General features: G+C 34.5%; 1 long non-coding RNA gene across 1 annotated transcript; it reads left to right on the top strand.

Moving 5' to 3' along the window:
• Positions 1-15,949: 15,949 nt before the first annotated feature.
• LOC136042194 (uncharacterized) lies at positions 15,950-26,278 on the top strand. Its single transcript, XR_010621196.1, has 3 exons — positions 15,950-16,387; positions 21,508-21,729; positions 25,344-26,278. It is a non-coding gene; the product is annotated as an uncharacterized LOC136042194 (long non-coding RNA).
• Positions 26,279-27,626: the final 1,348 nt, after the last annotated feature.

The raw sequence follows: 27,626 nt of genomic DNA, 5'->3' as shown, positions 1-27,626 counted from the left end.
TTAAAAAGGGCACTAGAACTATTCATTTCCGTTAGAATGAGCCCTCTTGCGACATTCTAGGACCACTTGGTCGATACGATGACCACTGGAAAAAAAAAAAAAAAAAAAAAAAAAAAAAAAAAAAAAAAAAAAATTAACACGCACCCGTGATTCGTCTTCTGGCAAAAAATACGAAATTCCACATTTTTGTAGATAGGAGCTTTAAAATTTTGCAAGAGGGTTTTCTGATACGCCGAATACGATGGTGTGATTTTCGTTAAGATTCTGTGACTTTTAGGGGGTGTTTTCCCCTATTTTCTAAAATAAGCAAATTTTTTCAGGCTCGTAACTTTTGATGACACAATTTAATATTAAAGTGATAGCCGTCGGCTCCATCCCAAAAAATGATAGGATATTGTAGGGCATCGTAGCATCGATGAGTTTCAGCAATTCTTAACAACTGAGCGTTTCGCTTATGAAGAATAATATCTCGAGGTAAAAACTGATCACCGACCATAACGATTGCCACTTCGTCGATAGTTGGAGCATTGTATCTACGCACATGTTGACCAGGAGGCTTTTTGTCAGCGGAAATAACAATTTTATGCGTATTAGTAGGCATCAAATCGATGGCTGTTTTGAACAGACGCACTAAATTATTATTTTCGTGGAAAAGATGTTGCAATTGGGAAACGATTGTCCTTTCAACGTTGGGAGAAATTTCGCAACGTCAATTCAATTCAGAATTTCTATCACTGATGAAGTACAATTGTAAAAATTTATAATTCTCGCCTGAGAATGGTAGAAGGGACCCTGCTCTATGATAAATTTGCCCTTTTACTTTGAAAGTAGACATAAATTGATCTGGATTTTCGATTTGGGCTCCAAACGACGTCATTTGGAAACATGAGTTGTATTTTCTGATTTTTGACAAAAAACGCTTAGATTCTGACGTAGTTCCAGTAAGGAAAGTCTTCAATGGCTCTGGTGGTGCAGCCAATAGAGGAAGTTTAACTTTTCCTGAGGCGCAACACATTCCCATTGTTTCACCATTGAATTTCAAGGCCTTGCAATAGGGACAACTTTTAGACATTGTCCCGATTTGAACACATCTACTCAAGCTATAATCAACGACTGGGTTGTACCTGAATGCCAGGCGATAACTTTCAGGTTGCTCTGATTCCTCGGCACACTTTCTTTTACTTTCTCTATCAGCAGCAAGCCTGATTTCTTGCTGTTCTTGTGATTCCTCGGCACGCTTTTTTTTCTTACTTTCTCTATCAGCAGCAAGCCTGATTTCTTGCTGTTCTTGTAATTCCTCGGCACGCCTTCTTTTTTCACTTTCTCTTTTAGCAGCAAGTCTGCTTCCGCGTTGCTCTGGTAGTTCTTCGGCACGCTTTCTGTTCTTTCTTTCTCTATCAGCCTCAAGCCTGTTTCCTTGCTGTTCTTTTGATTCCTCGGCACGCTTTCTGTTCTTTTTTTCTCTATCAGCCTCAAGCCTGTTTCCTTGCTGTTCTTTTGATTCCTCGGCACGCCTTCTTTTTTCACTTTCTCTTTTAGCAGCAAGTCTGCTTTCGCGTTGCTCTGGTAGTTCCTCGGAACGCTCTCTTTTCTGACTTTCTCTATCAGCAGCAAGTTTTTTGGCATAGACTCTTTGAGCATCTTCATCGGCTTTTGCCATTGTAAGTTCATCAGTCATTGTAAACTTAAACATTAATAGATTTCTACGTGTCAAAGCAAAAATGACGACAACTAATTTCATGACGTCAGTCAACACAGAAACATGACGTGACCTGATCCATAGACAGACAACTTATTTTTATATATATAGATATATATATATCTATATATATATAAAAATAAGTTGTCTGTCTGTCTGTGGATCTGTGGATCAGGTGACGTCATGTTTCGGCTGACGTCATGAAATTAGTTGCCGTCATTTTTGCTTTGAAGGTGACGTCATTCAAGTTATATAAGACATATGTTCGCTTAGAAATCTATTAATGTTTAAGTTTACAATGACTGATGAAGATGCTCAAAGAGTCTATGCCAAAAAACTTGCTGCTGATAGAGAAAGTCAGAAAAGAAAGCGTGCCGAGGAACTACCAGAGCAACGCGAAAGCAGACTTGCAGCTAAAAGAGAAAGTGAAAAAAGAAGGCGTGCCGAGGAATCAAAAGACCAGCAGGGAATCAGGCTTGAGGCTGATAGAGAAAGAAAGAACAGAAAGCATGCCGAGGAACTACCAGAGCAACGCGGAAGCAGACTTGCTGCTAAAAGAGAATGTGAAAAAAGAAGGCGTGCCGAGGAATTACAAGAACAGCAAGAAATCAGTCTTGCTGCTGATAGAGAAAGTAAGAAAAGAAAGCGTGCCGAGGAATCACAAGAACAGCAAGAAATCAGGCTTGCTGCTGATAGAGAAAGTAAGAAAAGAAAGCGTGCCGAGGAATCACAAGAACAGCAAGAAATCAGGCTTGCTGCTGATAGAGAAAGTAAGAAAAGAAAGCGTGCCGAGGAATCAGAGCAACCTGAAAGTTATCGCCTGGCATTCAGGTACAACCCAGTCGATGATTATAGCTTGAGTAGATGTGTTCAAATCGGGACAATGTCTAAAATTTGTCCCTATTGCAAGGCCTTGAAATTCAATGGTGAAACAATGGGAATGTGTTGCGCCTCAGGAAAAGTTAAACTTCCTCTATTGGCTGCACCACCAGAGCCATTGAAGACTTTCCTTACTGGAACTACGTCAGAATCTAAGCGTTTTTTGTCAAAAATCAGACAATACAACTCATGTTTCCAAATGACGTCGTTTGGACCCCAAATCGAAAATCCAGATCAATTTATGTCTACTTTCAAAGTAAAAGGGCAAATTTATCATAAAGCAGGGTCCCTTCTACCATTCTCAGGCGAGAATCATAAATTTTTACAATTGTACTTCATCAGTGATAGAAATTCTGAATTGAATGCACGTTGCGAAATTTCTCCCAACGTTGAAAGGACAATCGTTTCCCAATTGCAACATCTTTTCCACGAAAATAATAATTTAGTGCGTCTGTTCAAAACAGCCATCGATTTGATGCCTACTGATACTCATAAAATTGTTATTTCCGCTGACAAAACGCCTCCTGGCCAACATGTGCGTAGATACAATGCTCCGACTATCGACGAAGTGGCAATCGTTATGGTCGGTGATCAGTTTTTACCTCCAGATATTATTCTTCATAAGCGAAACGCTCAGTTGTTAAGAATTGCTGAAACTCATCGATGCTACGATGCCCTACAATATCCTATCATTTTTTGGGATGGAGCCGACGGCTATCACTTTAATATTAAATTGATGAATCCAGCCACTAACAAAGAAATGAATAAGAAATGCAGTGCAATACATTATTATTCCTATAGACTAATGATTCGGCAGGATGAAGAAAATTATATTTTAAAATGCCGTGAATTGTTTCACCAATTTGTCGTGGATATGTATGCTAAAATTGAATCAGAACGTTTGCTATATATCCGCCTGAATCAGACCAAGCTCCGCTCTGAACAATACATTCATTTGCGAGATGCAGTTATAAATGACGGTAATACCACAAACGTTGGAAGATTAACAATTTTACCTTCGTCATATGCTGGCAGTCCCCGTCATATGCATGAATATGCTCAAGATGCTATTGCGTATGTTCGTCTCTATGGTGGTCCAGATTTATTTATTACATTTACATGTAATCAATCTTGGGACGAGATACTGCAGCTTTTACTTCAAGGACAATCGGCGGTTCATAGGCATGACATTACGGCACGTGTCTTCCGGCAAAAGTTGAAATCACTGATAAACTACCTTGTAAAACATGAAGTGTTTGGGTCAGTGCGATGCTGGATGTACTCAGTGGAATGGCAAAAACGAGGTTTGCCACACGCACATATACTAATCTGGCTACATAAAAAAATTACTTCAAACGAAATTGATGGTGTGATTTCCGCTGAAATACCTGATAAAAATGTCGATAAGGGGTTACATGATATTATTGTAAAATATATGATACATGGACCTTGCGGTGCATTGAACGAAAATTCACCATGCATGGCCAAAGGAAGGTGCACAAAGCAATATCCTCGACTTTTAGTACCCAAAACAATTACTGGCAATGATGGTTACCCACAATATAGAAAAAGATCTACTGAAGATGGCGGTAAAACAGCAATAATAAAGAAGCGTAACGGTACCACCATCGAAGTAGATAACCAGTGGGTTGTTCCATATTCCCCAATATTATCAAAAACATTTAATGCACACATAAACGTTGAATACTGTAACTCCGTAAAGGCAATCAAATACATATGTAAATACGTCAACAAAGGCAGTGACATGGCAGTTTTTGGCTTGCAGTCCGAAATCAAAGATTTCGATGAAATCGTAGAATATCAGGCTGGAAGATACATAAGCAGTAATGAAGCTGTTTGGCGAATTCTTTCATTTCCGATACGTGAACGTAGTCCAGCTGTTGTTCACTTAGTGGTACATTTACAGAATGGTCAACGTGTTTATTTCACGGAAACCAACGTGCAACAAAGAGTCCTGAATCCACCGGATACAACATTAACAGCTTTTTTTTCGCTTTGCAAAAATGATTCTTTTGCAAAAAAACTGCTGTATACTGAAGTGCCTTCGTATTACACGTAGAATACTAAAAATAAAGTATTTGAACGTCGAAAACAGGGTAAGTCAGTCGACGGCCAACCTACCATCTTCAAAGATACCACGATAGGAAGACTCTACACCGTTCACCCCAATCAACATGAATGCTTCTTTCTACGCCTGCTTTTGGTGAATGTACCCGGTCCAACATCCTTTGAGTATTTGAGGACTGTAAATGGTACTATACATGACACTTACCGTAGTGCATGCCAAGCTCTGAATTTATTGGAGAATGACCAACACTGGGATAACTGCATCAATGACGCGTGCGAAACGTCAACCCCAAGTCAAATTCGTGCATTGTTTGGCATCATTTTAACAACTTGCTCTCCATCAGCTCCTACAGAGTTATGGGAAAAATATAAGTCAAAAATGTCCGAAGATATACTTCATCGAAAACAGTTAGAGACGTCAGATATGACTTTTGATTTTACATCAGAAATTTATAACTACACTTTAGTTGTTATAGAAGATTTGTGCGTAAGTGTGGCAAACAAACCTCTTCAGGATTTGGGAATGCCTTCACCTAACCGTATCGCTGCTGTTTCGACAAATGTAGAATTGGATCGTGAACAAAGTTACAGTACGAGTGATCTATTGTCGTATGGACAAAATAACATTTCCAAGTTAACGTCGGAACAAAAAGACATTTATGATACGATAATGCATTGTGTCGATAACAACGTTGGAGAAATTTTCTTTTTGGATGCGCCAGGAGGTACTGGTAAAACGTTTGTGATAAAACTGATTCTGGCATCAATTCGATCAAAAAATGATATAGCGTTGGCAATTGCGTCGTCCGGAATAGCCGCAACATTGCTGCCTGGTGGAAGAACTGCTCATTCCGCTTTGAAATTGCCTCTGAACTTGCATTCTACAGAAACTCCCACGTGCAATATTTCCAAATCATCTGGGATGGGTAAAGTATTGCAGCAATGCAAACTTATTATTTGGGATGAGTGCACAATGGCACACAAAAAATCGCTCGAGGCTCTGGATCAATGCTTGAAAGATTTGCGAGGGAAGTCGAAACCCTTTGGCAGCACCTTAATATTACTTGCGGGAGATTTCAGGCAAACATTACCTATAATACCTAGATCAACTCCTGCAGACGAAATGAATGCTTGCCTGAAAAATTCTAATTTATGGGCACACATAAAAACATTAAAATTAACTACAAACATGCGTGTCCGATTGCAAAACGACGACTCTGGTCAAACATTTTCAGATCAATTGCTGGCAATGGGAAACGGAAAGCTCCCAGTAGACTCAATTTCAGGACGTATACAACTACCTGCTGAATTCTGTAATTTAGTGACGTCCAAAAATGAATTGATTGAAAAAGTATTTCCGAATATTCTAAAAAATTATAAAAATAATAAATGGCTAAGTGAAAGAGCGATTCTCGCACCCAAAAATATAGACGTCCACGAAATCAACAATATTGTTTTGACCAAGATTCAAGACCAGGCAGTCCTTTACAAGTCTGTCGACACAGTTTTGGAACCAAATGAAGCGGTTAATTATCCATCTGAATTTTTAAATTCCATAGATCTTTCAGGGTTTCCACCACACGTGCTACAACTAAAAATAGGCGTACCAATAATACTTTTAAGAAATATAAACCCACCAAAGCTTTGCAATGGCACTCGACTTGCCGTGAAAAAAACAATGGAAAACCTAATAGAGGCCACAATCCTGACAGGGCCTTTTGAGGGTGAGGCTGTTCTTATTCCTCGCATTCCCATGATTCCAACGGATCTGCCTTTTCAATTTAAAAGATTGCAATTCCCAATTCGATTAGCATTTGCAATCACCATTAACAAAGCTCATATCCAACTATTACACGGCCGATGTCAACCTCAATATTTTGGTGAGTGTTTATAATGGCTAGTCCCAACAAAAGTATCCTATTAGTTTAGAGCTCTTTGTTAGTATTTTCTCATCTATTTATCCTAAAATCAAACAGTTCGTGGTAACAAACTGTAGTAAGGAGCGACCCGGTTGAGTAGTAACCGAAACATTAACAAATGAAATTTTGATACCAATAGTTACATCAAAAGAATTAAATTTATACGATTATTCTAAATATTTAAGTTTTATCAAGTTTAGTTTTACTCATCAAAAGTTACAAGCCTGAGAAAATTTACCTTATTTTAGAAAATAGGGGAAAACACCCGCTAAAAATAAAAGAATCTCAACAAAAATCACACCATCAGATTCAGAGTATCAGAAAACCTTACTGTAGAAGTTTCAAGCTCCTATCTAGAAAAATGTAGAATTTTGTATTCATTCCCAGACGACAGATCACGGATGCGTGTTTATTTTTTTTATTTTTTTTCCCCAGGGGTAATCGTATCGACCCAGTGGTCATAGAATGTCGCAAGAGAGCTCATTTTAACGGAAATTAAAAGTTCTAGTGCCCTTTTCAAGTGAACAAAAATTTGGAGGACACTTAGGACACTCGTCACGCTCATTTTTTCCAAAAGTCACTGGATCAAAATTTTGAGATAGCCATTTTGTTCACCATAGTCAAAACACCTAATCTTTCGGGTTGCATTAATCTTCTATAGTCTCTGGGGGAGGGGCTGCAAGTGACAAACCTTCAGGGAAAGTTTTTTGACGATAAAGGAGGATCAGGGGAGGGGTTTGCGTGGGAGGATCTTTCCTTCGAGAAATTTATCATGAGGGGAGACAATTTCCATGAAGGGGCCGCACTATTTTGAAGCATTATTTAAAAAAAAACAAAGAGAAAACAAATAAAAGAACAGTTTTTTCTAGTGGAAGTAAGGAGCAGCATTAGAACCTAAACAAAACATAAATGATGACGTATATAAGGGGTTTCGTTTCCTTCACAGTACCTCACTCTTTACGCTAAAATGGTCTTAGAAACTTCAACTATTTGTTCAATGGCCTTTGTGATTCAGGGGTCATTCTTAAAGAATTGGGACCATATTGAAGCTTCAGTATAAACAGTGAAGTATTGACGAGGAGGAGAACCCCCTCATATACGTAATAAAACTATACAAATATAGAATTAAGTTACTTAGTTTAATTCGTAAGTTACGTATATTTATTACTAATAAAAACGTTCGTAAAAAAAGTTCTTGTTGCCTTTTTAAGCAACCAAAAATTTGAGTGCAACTAGGCCTCCTCGTCCACCCCTTTTTTATATCAAATCGTCCAATCAAAACTATGAGACAGCCATTTAGCCAAAAAAAAAAAAACAAAAAACAAACAATTATGCAAATTTGTTTTAATTATTCATGTGCACCGAGTCATAATCAAAACATGCATTAATTAAAAACATTTAGAAATTAAATTTAAAAAAACAAGTTTTTACCTGCAAGTAAAGAGCGACATTAAAGTTTAAAACGAGCAAAAATTATTCCGTATATTAAAAGGGTTGTCCCCTCCTCAACGCATCGCTCTCTACGCTAAAGTTTTTATTGATTTAAAAAGTAGAGTTGTGAGAAAGAGTTAAACTCTAGCGTAAAAAATAGGCAGTAAAGTGCCCACCATTTGCTTACCAAAATCTAAAACTTAAATTAATAATTTTTGCACTCCCCATACATTTACTTTCTATTATATAAATCCCCTAAAAAACAACACTGTTGTAAAAACCAACCTTTTTTGCAAGAAAATCAAACCCAAAAAACCAAAACAGTAAAGATATCAATTTATCCGCACCACTGCCATAGCAAGACTCGAAAACAAATTTTTGACAGTAAAAACAAGTGAATATTTTGCTTCTCAGCCCCGTTGGGAAATCACAATCCCGACTTAAAACGAACAGAAATTACTTCGTATCAAACAGTTCGTGGTAACGAACTGTAGTAAGGAGCGACCCGGCTCAATAGTAACCAAAACTCTAAAAAACGGAATTTTGATACCAATAACTCTACATCAAAAGAATCGCATTTTAATGCTGATTTTAAATATATAAGTTTCATCAAGTTTAGTCTTACCCATCAAAAGTTACGAGCCTGAGAAAATTTGCGTTATTTTAGAAAATAGGAAGAAACGCCCCCTAGAAGTCATAGAATTGTATTTTTTGCCAGAAGGCAGATCGCGGATGCGTGTTTATTTGTTGTTTTTTTTTCCCAGGGGTGATCGTATCGACCCAGTTGTCCTAGAATGTTGCAAGAGGGCTCATTCTAACGGAAATAAAAAGTTCTAGTGCCCTTTTTAAGTGACCAAAAAATTGGAGGGCACCTAGGCCCCTCCCACGCTAATTATTTTACCAAAGTCAACGGATCAAAATTCTGAGATAGCCATTTTATTCAACATAGTCGAAAAACCTTACTCCCCCACAGTCCCCGTGGGAGGGGCAACAAGTTACAAACTTTGACCACTGCTTACATATAGTAATGGTTATTGGGAAGTGTACAGGCGTTTTCAGGAGGATTTTTTTTGGTTGGGGGAGGGGTTGAGAAGAGGGGGATATTCTGGGGGAATTTTCCATCGATATTTTGTCATGGGGGAAGAAAATCTCCATGAAGGGAGCGCAGGATTTACTAGCATTATATAAAAAAAACAATGAAAAAATAAATATGAAAAAGTTCTTTCAGCTGGAAGTAAGGAGCAGCATTAAAACTTAAAACAAACAGAAATTATTACCCATTTGAGGGGCTCACCTCCTCCTAATACCTCTCTCTTTACGCTAAAGTATTTTTAGTAATTTCAACTATTTATTCTACGGCTTTTGTGATTCTGGGGTCATTCTTAATGAATTGGGACAAAATTTAAGCTTTAGTGTAAAGAGCGAGGATCTGACAAGGGGGCGAACCCCCTCATATATGTAATAAAAATATGAGAATACAAAAGTTCTTTACGTAAGCTAATTTATAAGTTACGTAGATCTTTTACTAATAAAAATATTCGTAAAAAATTAAAAATTCTAGTTGCCTTTTTAATTAACCAAAAAATTGGAAGGCAACTAGGCTTCCTCCCCTGCTCTTTTTTTCTCAAAATCATTCGATCAAAATTATGAGAAAGCCATTCAGCCAAAAAAAAAATGCAAATTTTGTTTTAATTATTCCTCTGCGGAGAGCCAAAATCAAAACATGCATTGATTTAAAAACGTCCAGAAATTAAATAAAAAAAACAAGTTTTTTTTAACTAAAATTAAGGAGCGACATTAAAACTTAAAACAACCAGAAATTACTTCGTATATGAGGCATCAACGCCTCGCTCTTTACGCTAAAGTTTGACTCTTTCTCTCAATTCTTCTTTTTAAAACAGTAAAAAACTTTAGCGTAAAGAGCGGGGCGTTGATGAGGAAGCAGCCTCTTTCATATACGAAGTAATTTCTGGTCGTTTTAAGTTTTAATGTCGCTCCTTACTTTTAGTTAAAAAACTTGTTTTTTTTTATATATGAAAGGGGCTGCTTCCTCATCAATGCCCCACTCTTTACGCTAAAGTTTGACTCTCTCTCTTAACTCTACTCTTTAAAACAGTAAAAAACTTTAGCGTAAAGAGCGAGGCGTTGGCAAATGCCTCGCCAATAGGGGGTACGCCCAACCTGGATTCGCCACTGACTGGGGATGAGTTTTCGAGTGAAAGTTTTGTGCTTTGGAAATTTGCCAAAATTCTTAATTTCCTTTTCTTTTTGTATTCATACTTTTGCTTTGCCGACTCAATTTTACAATTGAGATTTTAAGGTGAATTGTCATGGGGAAAAAGTTTACCGGGTTGGAGGCGTTTAGAGTATATTTTGGCACGAGCGAGGATTTTTTACTGGAGAAATTTACCGTGGGGGAGTTTCCCACAGGATAAATTTGCCAAAGAGAATTTTTTGTGGTAGCAACTTTCTACTAGGGAGTTGGTTATTTGCGGGAAAATGTTTCCACAGTTTTATATGGTAATGCTGTTTTACGAATCTTAACGAAAATCACACCATCAGATTCAGCGTATGAGAGAACCATACTGTAGAAGTTTGAAGCTCCTATCTACAAAAATGTAGAATTTGGTATTTTTTGACAGTAGGCAGATCACGGATGCGTGTTTTTTTTTTTTTTTTTTTTTTTTTTTTTTTTTTTTTTTTTTTTTTTTTTTTTTTTTTTTTTTTTTTTTCAGGGTTGATCGTATCGACCCAGTTGTCCTAGAATGTTGCAAGAGGGCTCATTCTAACGGAAATGAAAAGTTCTAGTTCCCTTTTTAAGTGACCCAAAAAATTGGAGGGCACCTAGGCCCCCTCCCACGCTAAATATTTTACCAAAGTCAACGGATCAAAATTCTGAGATAGCCTTTTTATTCAGCGTAGTCGAAAAACCTTATAACTATGTCTTTGGGGACGACTTACTCCCCCACAGTCCCCGTGGGAGGGGCAACAAGTTACAAACTTTGACCTGTGCTTACATATAGTAATGGTTATTGGGAAGTGTACAGGTGTTTTCAGGAGGACTTTTTTGGTTGGGGGGAGGGGTTGAGAAGGGGAGGATATGCTGAGGAAACTTTCCATCGATAATTTGTCATGGGGGAAGAAAATCTCCATGAAAGGAGCGCAGGATTTACTAGCATTATTTAAAAAAAAAAACAATGAAAAAATAAATATGAAAAAGTTCTTTCAGCTGGAAGTAAGGAACAGCATTAAAACTTAAAACAAAAAGAAATTATTACCCATATGAGGGGCTCACCTCCTCCTAATACCTCGCTCTTTACGCTAAAGCATTTTTAGCAATTTCAATTATTTATTCTACGGCTTTTGTGATTCTGGGGTCATTCTTAATGAATTGGGACAAAATTTAAGCTTTAGTGTAAAGAGCGAGGATCTGACAAGGGGGCGAACCCCCTCATATCTTCTATATATATAAAAATAAGTTGTCTGTCTGTGGATGGATGGATGGATGGATGGATGGATGTGTCAGGTGACGTCACCTGAAAAAACTGGATCAGGTGACGTCAAAACTGAAAAAACTAAAAAAAGGCAAAAACTACAAAAAAAACTAAAAACTAATAAAAAAAATAAAAAAGCTAAAAAACTAAAAAAACTATAAAGGTAAAAACCAATAAAAAACTAAAAAAAAAACTGAAAAAACTAAAAAAAGGCAAAAACTACAAAAAAAAACTAAAAACTAATAAAAAAAGTAAAAAAGCTAAAAAACTAAAAAAACTAAAAAAACTAAAAAAAGGTAAAAAACTAAAAAAAATAAAAAATAAAAAAAAACTAAAAAAAAGGAAAAAACTGAAAAATAAGCTAAAATAAAGGTAAAAACCAATAAAAAACTAAAAAAAAAAGGAAAAAACTAATAAATGACGACACTCAAAGAGAAAGCGACCAGGACAAAAGGAATGTTCGATTAGCAATCAACAAAGCACCGGGACACAGGGAGTATAAATGACGACCAGGACATAAGTAAAAAAAAAAAACTATCTATATATATAAAAATAAGTTGTCTGTGGATCTGTGGATCGTGGATCAGGTGACGTCACCTGAAAAAACTGGATCAGGTGACGTCAAAACTGAAAAAACTAAAAAAAGGCAAAAACTACAAAAAAAACTAAAAACTAATAAAAAAAATAAAAAAGCTAAAAAACTAAAAAAACTAAAAAAAGGCAAAAACTACAAAAAAAAACTAAAAACTAATAAAAAAGCTAAAAAACTAAAAAAACTAAAAAAAAGGCAAAAACTACAAAAAAACTAAAAACTAATAAAAAAAATAAAAAAGCTAAAAAACTAAAAAAACTAAAAAAACTAAAAAAAGGTAAAAAACTAAAAAAACTAAAAACTAAAAAAAAACTAAAAAAGGTAAAAACTAAAAGAACTAAAAAAGAAAAAAATAAATGACGACACTCAAAGAGAAAGCGACCAGGACAAAAGGAATGTTCGATTAGCAATCAACAAAGCACCGGGACACAGGGAGTATAAATGACGACCAGGACACAAGTAAAAAAAAAAATTAACAAAACTAAAAAGAAGGTAAAAACTACAAAAAAACTAAAAAGAAAAAAAAACTAAAAACTAATAAAAAAACTAAAAAATCTAAAAATCTAAATAAACTAAAAAAGAAAAAAAAGGAAAAAAATAAAGGAGAAAAACAAAACTAAAAAACGAATGTATATACAGACCGGTACACCGGGATACAAATGACGACCGGGACACAGGGAATATAAATAACGACCGGGACACAGGGACACAACTACAACGGGGACACCGGGGGAAACAGGGGGATATAAATGACGACCGGGACAAAAAAACTAAAAAGAAATAAAAACTAAAAACTAATAAAAAAAACTAAAAAATCTAAAAATCTAAATAAGCTAAAAAAGAAAAAAAAAGGAAAAAAATAAAGGAGAAAAACAAAACTAAAAAACGAATGTATATACAGACCGGGACACCGGGATACAAATGATGACCGGGACCCGGGACACAGGGAATATAAATGACGACCGGGACACAGGGACACAACTACAACGGGGACACCGGGGGAAACAGGGGGATGTAAATGACGACCGGGACACCGGGACAGGGAATGGTCGATTAGCAATCACCATCAACAAAGCTCAAGGGCAATCATTAGAATCATGAGGTATAGATCTGAATACAGATTGTTTTCCCATGGACCATTATATGTTGCATGTTCAAGAGTCGGTAAACCTGACAATCTATTTATATGCAAAGACAATGGGACAGCAAAGAATGTTGTATATTCGCAAGTTTTACGTAGTTAAAACCATATATATATATATATATCTATATTCACAGGTGGGACATAGGGACACAACTACAATGGCGCGTAACTATTATGGCGCGTAACGACTTACGCGCGCGGGGGGGCTTGGGGGGGGCGCAAAGCGCCCCCACCAACTAGGTGTTGGGGTGGCGCGAAGCGCCACCCCAACAGCTAGTATGTAATAAAAATATGAGAATACAAAAGTTCTTTACGTAAGCTAACTTATAAGTTACGTAAATCTTTTACTAATAAAAATATTCGTAAAAAATTAAAAGTTCTAGTTGCCTTTTTAATTAACCAAAAAATCGGAGGGCAGCTAGGCTTCCTCCCCGGCTCTTTTTTTCTCAAAATCATTTTATCAAAATTATGAGAAAGCCATTTAGCCAAAAAAAAAAAAAAAAATGCAAATTTCGTTTTAATTATTCCTCTGCGGAGAGCCAAAATCAAAACATGCATTGATTCAAAAACGTTCAGGAATTAAATAAAAAAACAAGTTTTTTTTTACTGAAAGTAAGGAGTGACATTAAAACTTAAAACGAACAGAAATTACTTCGTATTTGAAAGAAGCTGCTTCCTCATCAACGCCCCGCTCTTTACGCTAAAGTTTTTTACTGTTTTAAAAAGAAGAATTGAGAGAATGAGTCAAACTTTAGCGTAAAGCGCGGGGCGTTGATGAGGAAGCAGCCTCTTTCATATACGAAGTAATTTTTGTTCGTTTTAAGTTTTAATGTCGCTCCTTACTTTCAGTTAAAAAAACTTGTTTTTTTTTATTTAATCTCGGGATAAAAGTCTTGAAATTCTGGAACCAAAGATGGATATTGACGCAAAGAAAATGAAAGAGAAACCTTTCATTTCCTTATCTTGTGTCACAAATGCATCAATTATTTTTTAAATAAGTCATTTGAAATAATCTACATACCTGCGAAAAATCCCTTAGACAACAATTCACTTATTGCAAAATGTTATATTTAAAATTTTGAAAATATTATAAAAGTATTATTATCTTGCGTCACAAAATCCATCAGTTATTTTTTAAACAAGTCATTTGAAATAATCCATATACCTGCGAAAAAATCCCTTAAACAAAAATCAACTTATTGCAAAATATTATGTATTGACGTGTCAGCTTGGCGAAGTGATGCTGGCTTCCGATCTGTATCGTCTCCATAGACACCGAATCGGAGTAAGGACGGTGTGCGCTGGCAACGGTTCAGAGCAGCTGACAAATTTTTTATTCTACATCTTTATTTTTTCGATTATATTTTGTTGTAAATATGTTTCCTCGTCATCGAAAATGGCTCCTTATGTTTTGGCCGGGGATATTAACCTACCGAAATTCTTATACTTTGAAGTTTGATCTAATGTAGAATGAATTTTTTTATTCTACATCTTTATTTTTTCGATTATATTTTGTTGTAAATATGTTTCCTCGTCATCGAAAATGGCTCCTTATGTTTTGGCCGGGGAAATTAACCTACCGAAATTCTTATACTTTGAAGTTTGATCTAATGTAGAATAAAATTTTTTATTCTATATCTTTATTTTTTCGATTATATTTTGTTGTAAATATGTTTCCTCGTTATCGAAAATGGCTCCTTATGTTTTGGCCGGGGATATTAACCTACCGAAATTCTTATACTTTGAAGTTTCATCTAATGTAGAATAAAATTTTTATTCTACATCTTTATTTCTTCGATTATATTTTGTTGTAAATATGTTTCCTCGTCATCGAAAATGGCTCCTTATGTTTTGGCCGGGGATATTAACCTACCGAAATTCTTATACTTTGAAGTTTGATCTAATGTAGAATAAAATTTTTTATTCTACATCTTTATTTTTTCGATTATATTTTGTTGTAAATATGTTTCCTCGTAATCGAAAATGGCTCCTTATGTTTTGGCCGGGGATATTAACCTACCGAAATTCTTATACTTTGAAGTTTGATCTAATGTAGAATAAAAAATTTTATTCTACATCTTTATTTTTTCGATTATATTTTGTTGTAATATGTTTCCTCGTCATCGAAAATGGCTCCTTATGTTTTGGCCGGGGATATTAACCTACCGAAATTCTTATAATTTGAAGTTTGATCTAATATAGAATAAAATTTTTTATTCTACCTCTTTATTTTTTCGATTATATTTTGTTGTAAATATGTTTCCTCGTCATCTAAAATGGCTCCTTATGTTTTGGCCGGGGATATTAACCTACCGAAATTCTTATACTTTGAAGTTTGATGTAATTTAGACACGACTGTGGGAATTGTTTTTTTTTTCTAAGGTCGATCCTATTGAATATGTTTTGATATTTATTACATCATTCTAGATAATGGGTGAAGTATTTTTATTTTGTAAATCGCTTTTGTATTTAACTTTTTTGGAACATATTTATCTATTTATTAATATTTAGCTAATTGGCTAAATATAGCTATATATACATATTGCCTATATTTAGCTAATATTTATAGTATTTAGCTATTTGAAACATATTAGCTCTTCGTATCAAAATCTTATTTTTTTTTATCATCTTTGTTTTTCCGAATAAATTTTTGTTGTAGATATGTTTCCTCGTCATTGAAAATGGCCCCGTATTTTTTGGGTGGGGATAGTAACCTGCTGAAATTATTATGCTTTGAAGTTTGATCTAATTTGGACACGATAGTGGGAATTGTTTTTTCTAAGGGCAATCATACTGAAATATGTTTGGATACTTATTACGCCATTCTTGATAGTGGGTGAAGTATTTTTATTTTGTAAATCACTTTTGTATTTAACTTTCTTGGAACGTAATATTAATTGTAATATTTATCGTGTATAGCTATATGGAACGTATTAGCTCTTCGTACCATGGTGCAAGCATGTATCGAAATTTAGCCAACTCGGAATTTGATCACCATTCACATATTTTTCGTTCATTCCTCCTATGTGCACACGTGTTTATAGCCAATTATTTTACAGTCTAATATTTTACTGTATTCTGATTCTACAAGACGATTGATGGCGGAGGAACTTGTGGAAATAGAACAAATTCAACTTCTAGGTAATGTTATTTGACTATTATCATATGTATATGATCATATTTGGTCCTTTTTAGGTTAATCTACCTGGAAATATCTTATATTCTTTTTGGAAAACAATCTTTCCTCTTAATATCACCAGGGAGATGTCAGCAGTTTTTACCTTCTGAGTAGAAGATATTTCAACTCTCCAAAAAAAAGAGCTTGAAAACCTATCTTAAGCCAAATTTTCGAAACACGTCAATTCACAACAATTCGGGGTAATATTCCAAAAAGTTCAGCAGAAAAAAAGGAAAACAGTGTAGAAAATTTTGTAGTTAAAAAAAAACAAGACAATAAAAATGACAATAATAAGTTATAAAAATCATCCCACCATAAAAAATAAAAAATCTGTTCACCATCTATAAAAAAATTATATTTAATATTTTCTGCATAATTTTTTGCCTTTGCATTTCTGACCACTGACGAGTGAGCAAAGCTTTTTATTGTAAAAAAAATTGATCTTGAAACATGTTTTGAGGTCATGCATTCTTTGTGACCATTTATATAGGTTAAACCATTTAGCATGTCGCCTAACTTTGTGGCATCGCTTAGTAGCTATGATAGTAATGAAGAGTAGGAAATGAGGATAAAGACGCAACTTGTATATTCGTAAAAGTTATATTAAATATTAAATACTAGTTGTTTTAGGAATGTAACAAGAAAAACAGAACGAATAGATAGAAATGCATAGAAAACATTTAAAACGAGGGTATTGAGTAGAGGCAATAAAGCATTAATTAATCACTTTTTCTTTTTTTAAATAATGTTCTAATAAACAGTGTCAACTTTGACGAAATCTCAAAAATTGACTAATCAAAATTTTACCTTTCATAACAACGAGGCCTATCTTTACACGTTTTCAATTCCGATATATTTCACTTAAATTACAGAATTCACACTTTTATAAGAAAAAGTCTATTTTTCTATTTGCACTCCCGCCGTATCTATTTATTACACGGTCGATGCCTACCTCAATATTTTGGTGAATTTTTATAATGGTTAGTCCTGTTATTCTAGAGATCTGTCAATTTAGAGCTCTTCGTTACTATTTCTTCTTCTATTCATCCTAAAATATTCAATTCAAGACCAAATTCGTCAGAAAGTTATTATATCTAATTAAGATGCATGTATATATTTGCTTCAAACTAAGTATATAAATCGAAATGCTACTTAAAAAACAAATAATTATATGCTTGTTATTTTTGTGTTTGATAGGTATGGATTGGTGATTTTAAATTCTCAGGGTTTCTAGCTGTGGTAGATTTCTTTTTTTTTTTTTAATCTTAAGATTTTCATAATAAAATTTAAATTATTTCATAATTAAAAATAATAAAAAAACAGCACCAAAATAAAAATTTGAAATTTTAACTCAGATTTCACGTTAAGTAAGAGAATTTTCGTGTAAAAATTTTGACTTACAAACAACTAATCACGGAAATATGATTGGATGATATGTATCAAAATAAGTATTAAAATCCTCAGCGGTATATATAGCAGTTAAGGTAATTTTATTGACAATATATGTAACCCTTAAATAAAACATAACTATATTGTGTGACTGGTTGGTATTGAGAAGGTGAGAAATTCTGAAGTAATATTGTAGTTACATTCTGTTTCCTTGGGTAACTCAAGTTGTGTGAATCACCACTTTTTATTAACATTCTATTAGTAAATGTTTGAAAAAAATCGATGCCATTTTACTTATTTAAACTGAAAATTCAGATAACCATCTATAACATCTAAATAAATAAAAAATTGAAAAATAGTTAATTGCCTTCTTTTATAAATAATTTTTCGGAAATTTATTTTTCTTTAATGATTGCACGAACTTTTATTAAAAATCTAAATAATTTGGGCTTTATTTTAGTGTTTTAGGATAAACAGAGGAGGTTATATGTTATATATTGCAGAGCTTTAATTAGATGAAAATATGCAGTAAAGTGGCCACCATTTCCTCACCAAAATCGTTAAATTAATAATTTTTGCACTTTTCATACATTTATTTTCTATTGTACAAACTTCCTAAGAAACAACAATGCTGAAATATAATTTTAACAGCCTAAAGAAGCTAGGATCTTAAATTTCACCTCCTTGTTATTACGAAATGAAGATTTTTGCCTCCCAGTTGGCTTTTGTGGTAATGCGTACAGATTTCCTTAATAATATTAAATTTAATTAAATAATTTTTGGCGGTATGCGAAATTAGTAAATTCTAATAGAGACCGCAAAAAGTGACTAAAAACTTGTCTCAAACTTGTTTGCAAAAAGAAACACTCTTAATAATTAAAAACTTATTAAAAACCCAAATATTAAAAACCAATTACGAAAAAATAGCTTAATAGGCAATAAAGATTTTGAGATAGCCAATTTCTCTAAATACTTGAAAAGTCTGGGAATTATGTCCTTAAGGATGACACCCCTCCATAGCCCTCAGGGAAAGGGTTGTAAATTAGGCCTTGGGGGATTAGGGGTTTTTATATAAAGCGCAGTCATATAAACGTCAAAAACGGCATATTCGATAGGAAATTGAGAGGACTAGTGCCCTTTTTAATAGTCAAAAGTAATCGTAGGGCAAATGCCCCTCTTCCAACGCCCACAATTTATCAAACACTTGCGATCAAAATTTTGATACGGCTATTTTGTTCAGCTTGGTTAAAAGGTCCGGTAACATACCTTCGAGAATTACAACTCCCCCCCCCCCAAAGCCTTCAGGGCAAGGGCTGCAAGTTATGCCCTTGGAGTATGTAAGCTTTTTTATAGAAAGTGTTGTCATAAAAACTTCAAAATGGGTTCGTTCGATTTGAAATTGAAAGAACTAGTGAACTCTTTAGTAGTCAATAGTGAAAGAATGGCAAATGACCACCAGCACACGTCCATAATTTCCCCAAATAAGTCCGATCAAAATTTTGAGATAGCCATTTTATTCAGCGTAGTCGGAAGGTCCGAGGATTCTATCATCGAGTTTGACAACCCCCTACGGCCCGCAGGACAAGGATTATATGTTATGCCCCGGGGGTATTTAAGGTTTATATAGAAAGGACGATCATATAAACTTCAGAGGTGGCTCACCTGTTTGGTAATTAGAGGCTCTAGTGCCCTTTTTAAGAGTCAAAGTGGTCGGAGGGCAGCTAACCCCCCCCCCCACACACACACGTTGTATTGTCTTGAAATACATATAATAGAAATTTAGAGATAACCATTTTATTTTAAACAGTCCAAATATCATATAACATGGCTCTTAGGGCTGGAACAAACCTTCAGAGCCTGAGGGCAAGAATTATAGGTTGTGGTCCGTGCGCATATAAGGTTTTTATGGAAGGGAGGGTTGAAGAAACTTTAGAGAAGGCTCAATTGTTTGAAAATTGGAAGTTGGATGATTTGCTAGATGTTTTCCAGAGAAACTACCTATGGATTCTTCTGGGTACCTAGTTGAATGACCTTATTTCAAACTGTAGATTGTAGAAAAAGTGTGGGCCAAATCCAATCCTAGGGCTATAAGGAAAGAAAGGTTGAGATGGCTAGGGCACATTCTGCGGATGAAGCATGACATATTGCCAAAGATTCTCCTTTTAAGCCGACCGTATAGGGCTAACATTTTTTTTTAAAGCAGAGTTGAATATTACATAGTTTTTCTGATCATTCAGATACCGATTATATTTATAATGATGGTATTTACTCCAGTTTAGGAACAATAAAATTTAACGTTGCATTACTTTTCGTAAATTTCCCCTATTTGTTCATATGTACACAAAGTAATTGGACATCAAATGAAAATATTATTCTTTGATATTTTAGTAAGGAGTTTCTTTTAATCTCATGCAAAGATTTTATTTCAACATTTTCGAAGTCCACATCACTTTGCCAGGACTTATAAATAAGAGTTCAATATGGACATATCCTTTTATTTGACAGTGAAACAACAACAAAAATCTCGGGATAAAAGTCTTGAAATTCTGGAACCAAAGATGGATATTGATGCAAAGAAAATGAAAGAGAAACTTTTCATTTCCTTATCTTGCGTCGCTAATCCATCCATTATTTTTTAAATAAGTCATTTGAAATAATCTAAATACCTGCGAAAAATCCCTTAGACAACAATCCATTTATTAAAATGTTATATTTAAAAAATATTTTAAAAATATTATAAAAGTATTTTTATCTTGCGTCACAAAATCCATCAGTTATTTTTTAACCAAGTCATTTGAAATAATCCATATACCTGCGAGAAAGTCCCTTAAACTTAAATCAACTTATTGCAAAATATTATGTATTGACGTGTCAGCTTGGCGAAGTGGTGCTGGCTACCGATCTGTATCGTCTCCATAGAGACCGAATCGGAGTAAGGACGGTGTGCGCTGGTAACGGTTCCCAGCAGCTGACAAATTTTTTATTCTACATCTTTATTTTTTCGATTATATTTTGTTGTAAATATGTTTCCTTGTCATCGAAAATGGCTCCTTATGTTTTGGCCGGGGATATTAACCTACCGAAATTCTTATACTTTGAAGTTTGATCTAATTTAGACAAGACTGTGGGAAATGTTTTTTTCTAAGGTCGATCCAATTGAATATGTTTTGATATTTATTACATCATTCTAGATAATGGGTGAAGTATTTTTATTTTGTAAATCACTTTTGTATTTAACTTTTTTGGAACATATTTATCTATTTATTAATATTTAGCTAATTGGCTAAATATAGCTATATATACATACTATATATATATACCTATATTTAGCTAATATTTATAGTATTTAGCTATTTGAAGCATATTAGCTCTTCGTATCAAAATCTTATTTTTTTTATCATCTTTGTTTTTCCGAATACATTTTTGTTGTAGATATGTTTCCCCGTCATCGAAAATGGCCCTGTATTTTTTGGTTGGGGATATTAACCTACTGAAATTATTGAAATACTTTGAAGTTTGATCTAATTTGGACACGATAGTGGGAATTTTTTTTTCTAAGGGCGATCATACTGAATATGTTTGGATACTTATTACGCCATTCTTGATAATGGGTGAAGTATTTTTATTTTGTAAATCACTTTTGTATTTAACTCTTTTGGAACGTAATATTAATTGTAATATTTATTGTATTTAGCTATATGGAACGTATTAGCTCTTCGTACCATGGTGCAAGCATGTATAGAAATTTAGCCAACTCGGAATTTGATCACCATTCACATATTTTTCGTTCAACCCTCCTATGTGCACACGTGTTTATAGCCAATTATTTTACAGTCTAATATTTTACTGTATTCTGATTCTACAAGACGATTGATGGCGGTGGAACTTGTGGAAATAGAACCAATTCAACTTCTAGGTAATGTTATTTGACTATTATCATATGAATATGATCATATTTGGTCCTTTTTTGGTTAATCTACCTGGAAAGATCGTATATTGTTTTTGGAAAAAAATCTTTCCTCTTAATATCACCAGGGAGATGTCAGCAGTTTTTATCTTCTGAGCAGAAGATATTTCAACACTAAAAAAAGAGAACTTGAAAAACTATCTTAAGCCAAATTTTCGAAACACGTCAATTCACAACAATTCGGGGTAATATTCCAAAAAGTTCAGCAGAGAAAAAAGGAAAACAGTATAGAGAATTTTGTATTTAAAAAAAACAAGACAATAAAAATGACAATAATAAGTTATAAAAACCCTCCCACCATAAAAAAAAATAAAAAATCTTTTCACCATCTATAAAAAAATTCTATTTAATATTTTCTGCATAATTTTTTGCCTTTGCATTTCTGACCACTGACGAGTGAGCAAAGCTTTTTATTGTCAAAAAAATGATCTTGAAACATCTTTTGAGGTCATGCATTCTTTGTGACCATTTACATAGGTTAAACCATTTAGCATGTCACCTAACTTTAAGGCATCGCTTAGTAGCTATGATAGTAATGAAGAGTAGAAAATGAGGATAAAGACGCAACTTGTATATTCGTAAAAGTTATATTAAATATTAAATACTAGTTGTTTTAGGAATGTAACAAGAAAAACAGAACGAATAGATAGAAATGCATAGAAAACATTTAAAACGAGGGTTTTGAGTAGAGGCAATAAAGCAATAATTAATCACTTTTTCTTTTTTTAAATAATGTTCTAATAAACAGTGTCAACTTTGACGAAATCTCAAAAATTGACTAATCAAAATTTTACCTTTCATAACAACGAGGCCTATCTTTACACGTTTTCAATTCCGTTATATTTCACTTAAATTACAGAATTCACATTTTTATAAGAAAAAGTCTATTTTTCTATTTGCCCTCCCGCCATATCTATTTATTACACGGTCGATGCCTACCTCAATATTTTGGTGAATTTTTATAATGGTTAGTCCTGTTATTCTAGAGATCTGTCAATTTAGAGCTCTTCGTTACTATTTCTTCTTCTATTCATCCTAAAATATTCAATTCAAGACCAAATTCGTCAGAAAGTTATTATATCTAATTAAGCATGTATATATTTGCTTTAAACTAATTATATAATTCGAAATGCTACTTAAAAAACAAATAATTATATGCTTGTTATTTTTGTATTTGATAGGTATGGATTGGTGATTTTGAATTCTCAGGGTTTCTAGCTGTGGTAAATTTCTATTTTATTTTTTTTAATCTTTAGATTTTCATATATTTAATTCTAACATTTATATCTCGATACGTGTGTTGAGCACCAAAATAAAAATTTGAAATTTTAACTCAGATTTCACGTTAAGTAAGAGAATTTTCCAGTAAAAATTTTGACTTACAAACATCTAATCACGGAAATATGATTGGATGGTATGTATCAAAATAAGTATAAAAATCCTCAGCGGTATATATAGCAGTTAAGGTAATTTTATTGACAATATGTTTAATCCTTAAATAAAACATAACTATATTGTGTGACTGGTTGGTATTGAGAAGGTGAAAAATTCTGAAGTAATATTGTAGTTACATTCTGTTTCCTTGGGTAACTCAAGTTGTGTGAATCACCACTTTTTATCAACATTCTATTAGTAAATATTTGAAAAAAAATCGATGCCATTCCACTGATTTAAACTGAAAATTCAGATAACCATCTATAGCATCTAAATAATAAAAAAATTGAAAAACAGTTAATTGCCTTCTTTTATAAATAATTTTTCGAAAATTTATTTTTCTTAAATGATTACACGAACTTTTATTAAAGTTCTAAATAATTGGGCTTTATTTTAGTGTTTTAGGATAAACAGAGGAGGTTATATGTTATATATTGCAGAGCTTTAATTAGATGAAAATAGGCAGTAAAGTGGCCACCATTTCTTCACCAAAATCGTTAAATTAATAATTTTTGCACTTTTCAGACATTTATTTTCTATTGTACAAACTTCCTAAGAAACAACAATGCTGAAATATAATTTTGACAGCCTAAAGAAGCTAGGATCTTAAATTTCACCTCCTTGTTATTACGAAATGAAGATTTTTGCCTCCCAGTTGGCTTTTGTGGTAATGCGTACAGATTTCCTTGATAATATTAAGTTTAATTAAATACTTTTTGGCGGTATGCGAAATTAGTAAATTCTAATAGAGACCACAAAAAGTGACTAAAAACTTGTCCCAAACTTGTTTGCAAAAAGAAATAGTCTTAATAATTAAAAACTTATTAAAAACCCAAATATTAAATACCAATTACGAAAAAATAGCTTTCAAGCTATTTTCAGCTTGAAAGCTACAAGGATTATACGTTATAATCCTTGAATTATAACGTATAATCCCTATATTATACGGACAAGGATTATACATTATACCACGTTGGCATTTAAGGTTGATATAGAAAGGAAGGTCATAAAAACTTCGGAGGTGGCTCACCTGATTGGTAATTAAAGGTTCTAGTACCCTTTTTAAGAGTCAGTGGTCGGAGGGCAGCTACCCCCCCCACACACGTTGTATTATCTTGAAATACATCTAATGGGAAATTTAGAGATAGTCATTTTGTTTTAAACAGTTTAATCATATAACATATCATATAACATCGCTCTTAGGGTTGGAACAAACCTCCAGAGCCTGAGGGCAAGAATTGTGGGTTGTGCTCCGTACGCATTTAAGGTTTTTATGGAAGGGAGGGTTGTAGAAACTTTAGAGAACGCTCAATTGGTTGAAAATTGGAAGTTGGAAGATTTGCTAGATGTTTTCCAGAGAAACTACCTTTGATTCTTCTGGGTACCTAGTTGAATGACCTTATTTTAAACTGTAGCATGTAGAAAAAGTGTGGTTCAAATTCTCTTCCTAGGGCTATAATGAGAGAAAGGTTGAGATGGCTAGGGCACATTCTGCGGATGAAGGATTACAGATTGCCATAGATTCTCATTTTCAGCCAACCGTCTACGACTAAACAGAAAGTAGTTTCTCTGCGGTTGTAATGGGAAGATGTCAAAAGGAAAGAATTAAAGGAAATGGGAACTTCCTGGGAAAATCTATTCTCGGGCGGCTTCAAATAGATTGGGATGGAGGAGCCGCATGCGTAGCTGTGTTGGCATCAGGCGGCTTTGTAGTATGGTGAATTATTAGTTGTTGCAGTAGCAATATTGAAATATTATAGATATTTTCATAGCAAATACTAAATTATAGAAAACAACATCAGTGATGGCCTGGAAGCATTACGGTCTCTGCCAAAGTGAAGTTTAGGCAACCTGGGACTAAACACGCCGAATCGATGGGTCAAACATGTGGGTTCACTAGGATATTTGCATCTTTTAGGCAGTGACCATTTCACTGGCGCAGGAACTCAGACCCTAGAGGAATGCTGCGGCGATTTCCTTTATATACTCCTCTTTCCGCTTGCTAAATGTGGTGTAAGAACATTTTTTCTTTTGTTTGAAAAACATTGCTACCAATAGTGTAGAATGGCTTCTACTCAAGAAAAGCGTTCTTCTAAGGAAAAAAAAACAGTTTACTAACTTTTTTGCAGAAGCAGACAATTCTTTTCTACATTTGGCAGATTGGTTCCAGTTCAGATGCAAAGCGTTTCCGTATCCTCAGTAATGATACAGATGTCTTTCTTGCTTCGTTTCTGGTTTTCAGAAATTTCAGTGAAAAGTGTCCTGGCTTTCTTCAGCAACAGCAACGAATGGTTTTCGGAGCTTTGGAATTACGCACTCTTTAAAAACCCTCTTCAGTCAATTTTACAGGGAGGGGAATTCTGTCAACGAAGATATAAGGAGTAATTTCTGTTCGTTTTAAGTTTTAATGTCGCTCCTTATTTTCGTTTAAAAAAAAAATTGTTTTTTTAATTAGTCTAATAAAGACCGTACAAAGTGACTAAAACCTTGTCTCAAACTTGTTTGCAAAAAGAAACAGTCTTAATAATTAAAAACTTTCAAAAAAAAAATTAAAAATAAAAAATTAAAAAAGTCAACTATTAAAAACCAATTTTGAAAAATAGCTTTCGTCCGAACCCGAACCAGAGCCAGCGGTCCCAATCACAAATTCACCACCACATCAGGGGGGCACCCGCACGCCCTGGATCCGCCCCTGCCTATCCTTACCCCAAACACGTGCAATAAAGATTTTGAGATAGCCAATTCCTTCAAATACTTGAAAAGTCAGGGAATTATGTCTTTAAGGATGACACCCCTCCACAGCCCTCAGGGAAAGGGTTTTAAATTAGACCTTGGGGGATTAGGGATTTTTATAGAAAGCGTAGTCATATAAACGTCAAAAACGACATATTCGATAGGAAATTGAGAGGACTAGTACCCTTTTTAATAGTCAAAAGTAATCGTAGGGCAAATGCCCCTTTTCCAACGCCCACAATTGATCAAACACTTGCGATCAAAATTATGATACGGCTATTTTGTTCAGCTTGGTTAAAAGGTCCGATAACATACCTGCGAGAATTACAACCCCCCCCCACAGCCTTCAGGGCAAGGGCTGCAAGTTATGCCCTTGGAGTATATAAGGTTTTTTTTTATAGAAATTGTTGTCATAAAACTTCAAAATCGGTTTGTTCGATTGGAAATTGAAAGGACTAGTGAACTATTTAGTAGTCAATAGTGAAAGAAGGGCATATGACCACCAGCACTCGTCCATAATTTCCCCAAATACTTCCGATCAAAATTTTGAGGTAGCCATTTTGTTCAGCGTAGTAGAAAGGTCCGGGGATTCTATCATCGAGTTTGACAACCCCCTACGGCCCGCAGGACAAGGATTATATGTTATGCCCCGGGGGCATTTAAGGTTTATATAGAAAGGACGATCATATAAACTTCGGAGGTGGCTCACCTGTTTGGTAATTATAGGCTCTAGTGCCCTTTTTAAGAGTCAAAGTGGTCGGAGGGCAGCTACCCCCCCCCCCACACACACACACGTTGTATTGTCTTGAAATGCATCTAATAGAAATTTAGAGATAGCCATTTTATTTTAAACAGTCCAAATATCATATAACATGGCTCTTAGGGCTGGAACAAACCTTCAGAGCCTGAGGGCAAGAATTGTAGGTTGTGCTCCGTACGCATTTAAGATTTTTATGGAAGGGAGGGTTGAGGAAACTTTAGAGAAGGCTCAATTGGTTGAAAACTGGAAGTTGGAAGATTTGCTAGATGTTTTCCAGAGAAACTACCTATGGATTCTTCTGGGTACCTAGTTGGATGACCTTATTTCAAACTGTAGATTGTAGAAAAAGTGTGGGCCAAATCCCCTTCCTAGGGCTATAAGGAAAGAAAGGTTGAGATGGCTAGGGCACATTCTGCGGATGAAGTATGACATATTGCCAAAGATTCTCCTTTTCAGCCGACCGTATAGGGCTAAACGTAAAGCAGGTTGTCCGCGGTTATAATGGGAGGATGTCAAAAGGAAAGAATTAAAGGAAATGGTAACTTCCTGGGAAAATCTATTCTCGGGAGGCTTTAAATAGATTGGGATGGAGGAGGCACGTGCGTAGCTGTGTTGACATCAGGCGGGTTTGTAATGTGGTGAATTGTTAGTTGTTGTAGTAGCAATATTGAAATATTATGAGTATTTTCATAGTAAATATTAAATTATTGAAAACAACATCAGTGATGGCCCGGAAGTATTACGGTCTCTGCCAAAGTGAATTTTAGGCAATCTAGGACTAAACAAGCCGAATCGGTGGGTCAAACATGTGGGTTCACTAGGATATTTGCATCTTTTAGGCAGGGAACATTTCATTGTCGCAGGAGCTCAGACCTTAGAGGAATGCTGCGAAAATTTCCTTAATATATTCATCTTTCCA

This window comes from Artemia franciscana, unplaced genomic scaffold (assembly GCF_032884065.1).
Source record: "Artemia franciscana unplaced genomic scaffold, ASM3288406v1 PGA_scaffold_74, whole genome shotgun sequence".
NCBI lineage: Eukaryota > Metazoa > Arthropoda > Branchiopoda > Anostraca > Artemiidae > Artemia > Artemia franciscana.
Note: the sequence above shows the minus strand (reverse complement) of the source record. Positions and strands in the feature narration are given on the sequence as shown.